This window comes from Chiloscyllium plagiosum, chromosome 4, assembly GCF_004010195.1.
Source record: "Chiloscyllium plagiosum isolate BGI_BamShark_2017 chromosome 4, ASM401019v2, whole genome shotgun sequence".
Classification (NCBI taxonomy): Eukaryota; Metazoa; Chordata; class Chondrichthyes; order Orectolobiformes; family Hemiscylliidae; genus Chiloscyllium; species Chiloscyllium plagiosum.
This window is the reverse complement of record NC_057713.1, coordinates 86,344,192-86,352,942: the sequence shown is the minus strand read 5'-3', so window position 1 is coordinate 86,352,942 and position 8,751 is coordinate 86,344,192.

Below are 8,751 nucleotides of genomic sequence, written 5' to 3'. Positions count from 1 at the left end.
AAAAAGTAGAGGACCCAGCACCGATCCTTGTGGCACTCCACTGGTCACAGGCCTCCAGTCTGAAAAACAACCCTCCACCACCACCCTCTGTCTTCTACCTTTGAGCCAGTTCTGAATCCAAATGGCTAGTTCTCCCTGTATTCCATGAGATCTAACCTTGCTAATCAGTCTCCCATTGGGAACCTTGTCCAACACCTTACTGAAGTCCGTATAGATCACATCTACTGCTCTGCCTTCATCAATCTTCTTTGTTACTTCTTCAAAAAACTCAATCAAGTTTGTGAGACATGATTTCCCACGCACAAAGCCATGTTGACTATCCTGAATCAGTCCTTGCCTTTCCAAATACATGTACATCCTGTCCCTCAGGATTCCCTCCAACAACTTCCCCACCACCGAGGTCAGGCTCACTGGTCTATAGTTCCCTGGCTTGTGTTTACTGCCCTTGCTAAACAGTGGCACCATGTTTGCCAACCTCCAGTCTTCTGGCACCTCGTCTGTGACTATCAATGATATAAATATCTCAGCAAAAGACCCAGCAATCACTTCTCTAGCTTCCCACAGAGTTCTCAGGTACACCTGATCAGGTCCTGGGGATTTATCCACCTTTAACTGTTTCAAGACATCCAGCACTTCCTCCTCTGTAATCTGGACATTTTGCAAGATGTCACCATTTATTTCCCTACAGTCTATATCTTCCATATCCTTTTCCACAGTAAATACTGATGCAAAATACTCATTTAGTATCTCCCCTATTTTCTGTGGCTGCCCCTTGACATTCAATGGCATTATCATTACTGAATCCCCAAATATCAACATCCTGGAAGTTAACATTGACCAGAAACTTAACGGGATTAGCCATAGAAATACAGTGGCTAAAAGAGCAGGTCAGAGGCAAGGAATGTTGCAGTGAATATCTCACCCTGTGACTCCCCAAAACTGTTCACAAGGCTCAAGTCAGGAATGTGATGAAATACTCTCCATTTGCCCAGATACGTGCAGCCCCAGCAACACTCAAGAAAGTTTTATCCCTATCAAAACAAAGCAGCCCACTTAATTGCCACCACCTCCACAAACGTACACTCCCTCCACCACCAAAGCTCAGTAGCAGCAGTGTATATCATCTGTAAGATGCACTGCAGGAATTCATCAAAGTTCCTGAAAGAGCAGCTTCCGAACCAACAATCCCTAACATCTAGAGGAACAAGGGCAGTGATTCAAGGAAACATCACTACCTGCAAGTTACCCTCCAAGCCACTCACCATCCTAACTTGGAAATATATTGTCATTCTTTCAGTATTGTTGAAACAAAATCCTAGAATTCCCTCCCTAACCGCATTGTGGGTCTACTATATGGACTGCAGTGGTTCAAGAAGACAGCTCATCACCACTTTCTCAAGGGCAATTAGTGTTGGGCAATAATTGAAAATACAGTCAGTGGCACCTACATTCCACAAGTGTATTGAAAAAATAAGTGTTGCTTATAAAAGGAAAAGTACTCATTTAATTCAGGGTCAGTGAATGTTTAATTTTTCAAAGTTATTGTAGGATCTTGGTTAAGAAAACACCCGCACAGTTAACATTAACAAACATAGGCAGTACACCTGAATGCATATTTAACCGAAGTACTATCAGGAATATGCAACAATTTTTCTCTCAAGGAGTTTCCCTGGATATGGTCCAAAAATTGAGAATTGGACTTGGAAAAAAAACCCAGGATTATTCATTAATATTAATCTATTCGATTTCATGTGAGTACCATGGAAAAGCTAGCTGGAACTAGAGTCAGAGATGCATTGAGTTTGGATGGTATCCTGCCTCAGGCTCTCCCATTATAATGTAAACAGTCGTCTATTCATTCAATGGATTAGTTTTTAGGTTACAATCAGATTAAGGAGTCAATTAATATTCCAGTTTCAATTGGAAATATGTGAACCATTTCCAGGGCTATAACTAGAAGTTGGCAAAGTGTGTTTCTAGTGGTAGCTAAATCATTTGACTTCAAGCCTTCACATCACAAAGTGTAAGAGAGTTCTAAATTCCTCTACACTATTTCTAATCCAGTATTGCATTACTGTATATAACTGAAGTGAATTGGGAGTGAGATCTCCAAATGTGAAACATCTGTATTTCAGGCATTCTGTACAACTTGAACGTTGCCACCAATTGGCTCTTTCATTTCCTCACTATTTCAAGAGATGCAACACACTGAAATGAAATATCTGTACAGTATGATACCAACACACTATAGCATGGTGATCAGAACCTTTCAGACGCCACACGGTTGTATGTGAAACAATTCAAATGTTTTCATGCTTTGGGGAGATAATCCACAGCAAGATAATAAAATGTGTTTTCCAATTTCTTTCCTCCTTCCCACCTTCCAATAAAAAGTCCAACACTGCAAAATAATTTGTTTTCTTCTTGGCAATAACATGGGCTAGCAATGGTATGGAAATTTTCTAAATGACATCCTTCAACTTTGTTCTCATAAGTTTCCATTTGCATCAGCATTTACTTATTTCAAATGTCCGGTCCAAACCATGCAAGCATACACACGTCTAACCAACACCCATTTTCATTCTATTGCAGATATATACTTTGAATATTTGAAGTTCATGGTTTATCTTATTACAATTCTAAACATGACTAAGAAGTCAATTTTATTTCAAAGGTTTAACTCCCTTTGTGAGTTGCCGTTCCACAAGTTCCAACAAATCCCTTGACCATGCTTCGTACTGTCAGATAATTGAACTGTGGAAAGCTGAACAATTGAATCTCATCCTGATCCTCACCACCTCAGCAAAATCACTTTGCTACACTGGTAAGGCACAGTCATGTGTTAACAATCAACAGCAGGAGGGAATGGATCTTTCTTGTCTCTAAGTCAGAGGTATTGAAGTTACTGCAATAACCAATGACCTTCCTCTTCAGTATAGCATAGGTCCAGATGGTGCATTTACTTCTGAGCCATCTGTGGACTCTACTGTAATCATTTACATTAAGCCACATTGCTGCATTCATGACAAATATGGGAAATAGGATTGCAATGTTGCTTAGGAAAGAGTCAACAGTGTGATGCTGGAAAGGCACAGCAGGTCAGGCAGCATCTGAGGAGCAAGATCTGCTGTGCTTTTCCAGCACCACACTGTCGACTCAGATCTCCAGCATCTTCAGTCCTCACTTTCTCCTGCTTAGGAAAGGTGCAAGATTGGTCTTACCTCATAATATAAAGGGATAATATGAACTCTGTAGTCCATTTTATATGCAGTCCACTTTTTTCTTTTGACTCAACAAAACTCAGGAATAACAGTGACACACCCTGCCCTAATTCAGGGATACGAAGACTACCACAGCCTTAGCTGAGATCAGCTAATTCATGATGAAGGGCTTTTGCCCGAAACGCCGATTTTCCTGCTCCTCGGCTGCTGCCTAACCTGCTGTGCTTTTCCAGCGCCATCTAATCTAGACTCTGATCTCCAGCATCTGCAGTCCTCACTTTCGCTTAGCTAAGTCCATGTTGACCAGGGGATTCAATCTGCCACCTTCTGGTTAATGTTGTAACCAGAACATTGGTGAAACAGTAGGATAGCCAAGAAAGGGTAATTGACTTCAACTTGCCAAAAATTATGGTTTGTTAACAATGAACAGCATGACTATTGAGCAACTGGCCAAGAATTCAGCACTGCTGACGAGACATGCTCTGAGTGTGAATCTTCGAAAGTAGTTAGTTCAGGGCTTCCCAAATTGGGGATCTGGATCCCAAGTGGGATTGTGTGCTGAAAGATCAAAGGTAGCAATGACTGCCATGAAGCTCCACTCACCTTCTGCCTTCTCTTAGAGATCCTCACTTCGTCCAGCTCCCCATCTGCCAGTTTCCACCAAAGAATTATGACAATGAGTCAGCCTCAAAATGGGGTCACAGTGGGAAGGGACTGGGGAAGTACATTTCCACCAGTTTTGGCTTGACAAAAGCAGTGTCTCATCCTCCCACCCCAGAATGGGAATAATTTAAATCATGGGAACATACATCTTCAGGTAGTGAATTATTCTTTAGAAATTTTAATAGCTCAATTCTTTTTTCATTGTCTCTTTGTTCTTACTTCTTCTTAACCAATCTTTTGATCCTCTCTGTATTTCTTTTTCACTACCTGATTTGATTCTAATTGATCCACTCCATACACCCTTGTGCTTCACTTTATCTCTATATGTTCTTGAACCTTAAATACTGTGAGTTAAGGGTGTACATTATTGTTTCCACCAGATATTAGATTAGATTACTAACAGTGTGGAAACAGGCCCTTCAGCCCAACAAGTCCACACCAACCCACTGAAGCGCAACCCACCCATTCCCCTACATTTACCCCTTCTACTAACACTACAGGCAATGTAGCATGGCCAATTCACCTAACCTGCCCATTTTTGGACTGTGGGAGGAACCCAGAGCACCCGGACACGGGGAGAATGTGCAAACTCCACACAGTCAGTCGCCTGAGGCAGGAATTGAACACGAGTCTCTGGCGCTGTGAGGCTACAGTGCTAACCACTGTGCCACTGTGCCACCCACTATAGTTTTACATTTTATCCAATGACTTTATTGAGAATTATTTTTAAAAAGCTGTTTCAATAAAACCACAGTATTTCCTCAGGTTGCCTGAGATAACTGTAAAATGTTTCAGAGTGAGTTTTGGTTGAGAACTGCCTGCTTACACTTACTCACACTATTCCCATTGATACATATTTGCCTTCCTTCTTTGAGCACTCTTATTGATATATATCTTCTAACAACCTTTGTCACAATGAGTGGGACTTTTTTTCCGGGGTTTGTATAAAGGATATAATTTCCTGAAGGAGATCATACATATTTCTACTCTTGATGCAGCTTGGTTAGCTGGGCACATGATCAAGCAAATTGGTTGGTTGAAGTATTTGCAAGTTATTGTCCATTGGCTGAGCTATTTGAGGATTTCTTCCTGTCCACCCATGACCCAGTCCTGAAGAAGGGTTACACCTGAAATTTCGACTTCTCCACCTCCTGATCCTGCCTGACTTGCTGTGTTTTTCCAGCCTCCTGCCTGTCTACCTTGGATTCCAGCATCTGCAGTTTCTTAGTCTCTCACCAACTGTGATTACCTTTCTGCTTTCAGTCAGTCTCTAATGTTCACAGCCAGGTTGCTGTGATTAACTGCTTCAGATACTTGCTGGTCTTCCAGTGCAAAGAGTTGATGTTGACTGAATGTTGGAGACTGGCACATTCCAACTCTATGACTACATGTTGAAGAATGCACCAAAGCTTGGGGCAGCTGCTGCAAGGTGCAGTAGGGAAAGACTACTGTTTAAGATCTTTCAAAGTACAATGGGGGTCCATTCAGTTATCACATTCTCTCAGTGCCTCAAATGTCTGTAAATATTGTCTTCTGTAAGTAAGAAATGCCTTGGGTTTTTTTTTTTGCAACTTCAGGGAATTCCAAATTTCCAATATTTGTTTGTTTTATCTACAAAAACTGTACAGAAATACTTCATTAACTGTATGTTTATTTTATGAATAAAGTATATTTGTGAAATAATTTTTTTTAAAAAACTGCTTTAGCTCTTTTCTTAATCATCTTGTTCGGAAGTGTTATTATCTACATCCAGAGCACATGGGACATGAATCCAGGTCTCCTGGCTCAAAGGTAGCATTGTACCACAAGAGCCATAGTTAACCACCTGAATTCAAATTGAGATTTTCAGTTCAGCAGTACCACTACAAGTAATACATATCAATCTAATTGACAAATATCACACCCATCCAGTTTCCATATTGCAATCTTGGCTCTGAACACTTATCCAAGCCATTAACCCTTTCATTGTGTTAATACCATCTCTGTGAGTTATCCAAACCTGAAACCTGTAGCCCACTACATTACTGATTTTGACAGTTATGATGATAAACTTAATAGCTTTCTGCAGGCAACCAATTTATATAGTGAAAGACTTGCAACCTGAGAGAAAATGCATTCCCGGTTGCTCGCATGCTTTGGTAACAGTTACTCCAACCTACTGAATGTATCTGTATCTCATGTCAGTTTACTGCAGTGCTATACATAATAATGAGTGTCAGCATCTTCAATAATAGATATATCTCAATTGATTACTTGCCTTCCTTCCTTCCTTCCATTACTCCACAAAATGCAGTCTGCAGAAAATGAAAGATTTAGTTGGCCTTTGAGAATATCCTGGCTCACATTAATGATTCACAGTATATTAGGCCTTCCCAGATTGTGATTCATAATTCATTATAAAGAAGCAACTTTGAATAACTGGCAATTTTAAACACAGTTTGCTATGACGACTTTAAGTAAAAGAGGAATTTTCTTGCTGTTATTTTAAATCTCCACTTCAAGCGTTGCTTAAAAATTGTCTTGTTCAGAGAAAGTTAATTTTATATATTAAAGCAAAGTGAAGGTGGACTTCGAAATTTTTTATTTAGCAAAAAGAATGACTTCAGCTTTTCGATTTCAATTTCCATTTCCAAATGTTTTTTCCATGTTTGAATGGATGCAATATAATTTGAGCTGAATGAATAATTTCTCATCTTACTTAAAGAAAACAAGGATAAAACAAACAAGGTGAAAAGGCTTTGTTGAAATATTGAAATGGTGTTTCATTGAAAATTTCCAGTTTTCTTTTATTTCATCATATAGCTGTAGGAGGATTTTTTTAGTATTCTAGGCTGTGGTTAGACTTTATAGGACCGTTTCAAAATCTTATAACATTTCTAATACTTTATCATCCATAGCTCAAGTATCTATTGACACCATTGCTCTTTTATCATGAAGCTTAGATGCTGAAGTAGTAGAGGAGCTATGTGTAGCTATAAGCCACCACTTCAAATTCCTTTCAATTCCACAAGTGCTCTGCCTGAAGGCAGGTCATTTGGTTTGTTGCCAACTGACGTTTCACCCTGAGCTGTATTCCTTTGCAGTTTTTATTTTGTCAGCAGTGGCTTGCTGTTACCCTCAGGGAGATGAGGCAGGTCACACATCCATCTTAGTTGGGAGAGGTTTTGAAAGTAGGCTGTTGGTGATTCTGAATCACACACTAATTATTAAACTAACTGAGCCAACCAGAGCCTCCACTTCAACTATCATGCTGAATACTAATGTGTGACCAAAAAAAGTTCACTTTCCCACAAAGTCATTTTAGTGGCTGATGATGATTCCTGTGGTTTGGTATGTAGAGCATGGCAGAGTAGGATTGTTCTACGGAAGTACCCATTCCGGGGAATGACAAGTCAAGTTCAAATGTTAAGATTGCCCAGCTACCACAATCTACTTTCAAAGGGGAACTCTTCATAGCTGCCAAAGTGACAACCAATCACAAGTATGGGTACAGTTTGTTGAGCTGATAAATATGTTGCTGGAAAAGCGCAGCAGGTCAGGCAGCATCCAAGGAGCAGGAGAATCGACGTTTCGGGCATAAGTGCTTTTCCAGCAACACATTTTTCAGCTCTGATCTCCAGCATCTGCAGTCCTCACTTTCTCCACAGTTTGTTGAGCGGATTGATCTGCCTGTAATCTTTTATTACCCATCCTTCACCTATTCTTCTCCTGACACACAGTAATCACAATTTCATGAGCAACACCTTACCAGCAGCATACAGCAGAATGCATAGCTGTTGAAGGCCTTTCATGTCATGGACAGCAAAGCTTCAAGAAGAAGGTTCACTATGACTTTCTTAAAGGTCACTGGGGCAGGCTTCCAGACGTCTTAAAAATAACTACAGTCCACAAAACGGGTCGTTGTAAGTTTGTGTAAAGGATAACCCAGAAGGAAAAGCCAGTAAAACTAAGAGCATATACTGGTGTGACCCATCTTGAAATCTTCAAATAGAGTTTTAGTATGACCAGTACATTCATTTCCAAGTATTACCAGTTTCCAATTGATTTTTCGCTTTGGGAGGGACTCAATAAAATCCTTCAAACAAGCTCTTCTCTTCTCCAACCTACTTGTTGGAAACACACAGCATAGGACTGCTCTGCTGTCGTGGAAAAGGATTTCCACTTTGGTACTCCCTGTTAATTACCTCCATAATGTGTGTAATGTCTGTTCTGCCTCATCAGTGCTCATCCCAAGTCTTCACCAAGCCTCCATGGGAAAAGATGGAAGAAGGAAGGAGCACAGTGGGATACTGACTTTTTGACAATTTCTCTGTCCCTTCCACCTTCAATCCCAACTCCAATAGCCTGATTACAATTTTCTTCTGTGGATGGTTCTCATAGAGATATGTATTGCACATCTCTGATTAACCAAATGAATTACTTGTTCCAAATTTCAAAAAAATAAGTCAAAGGTTTGAATATACACCCTAGCAATTTTTAAACACACACAGAACATCTTTTTGAAAGGAAAATCATAAAGAGCAGTATGTACTGAGTCAGCAAGCAAAGGCCTTGGTAGCCTTGGCCGCATCTCCACTGCTCAAAATGGTGGCAGTGACGGGTTTGGCATCATTTTGCTCCTGAACATGGAGCTCAACTGCTCATGGTTCATGCCACGTCCATATGGTTTCAACATTGCCTTTCCAGCTAGGTAATATTTTTATTTTGGTTGTCCTGGGGCATCATCCTGTGGTGGGCCAGGCCCCCGTGTATCTCCATCCCAACTTTGGTCATTGAAACACAAGCTAGGAGCCCATCGGTCACCTTGGAGCCTGGCCCATCAGTCGGTGTCCAGCATCGGAAAAGGTGCAGGGCCCATGTGACCGTC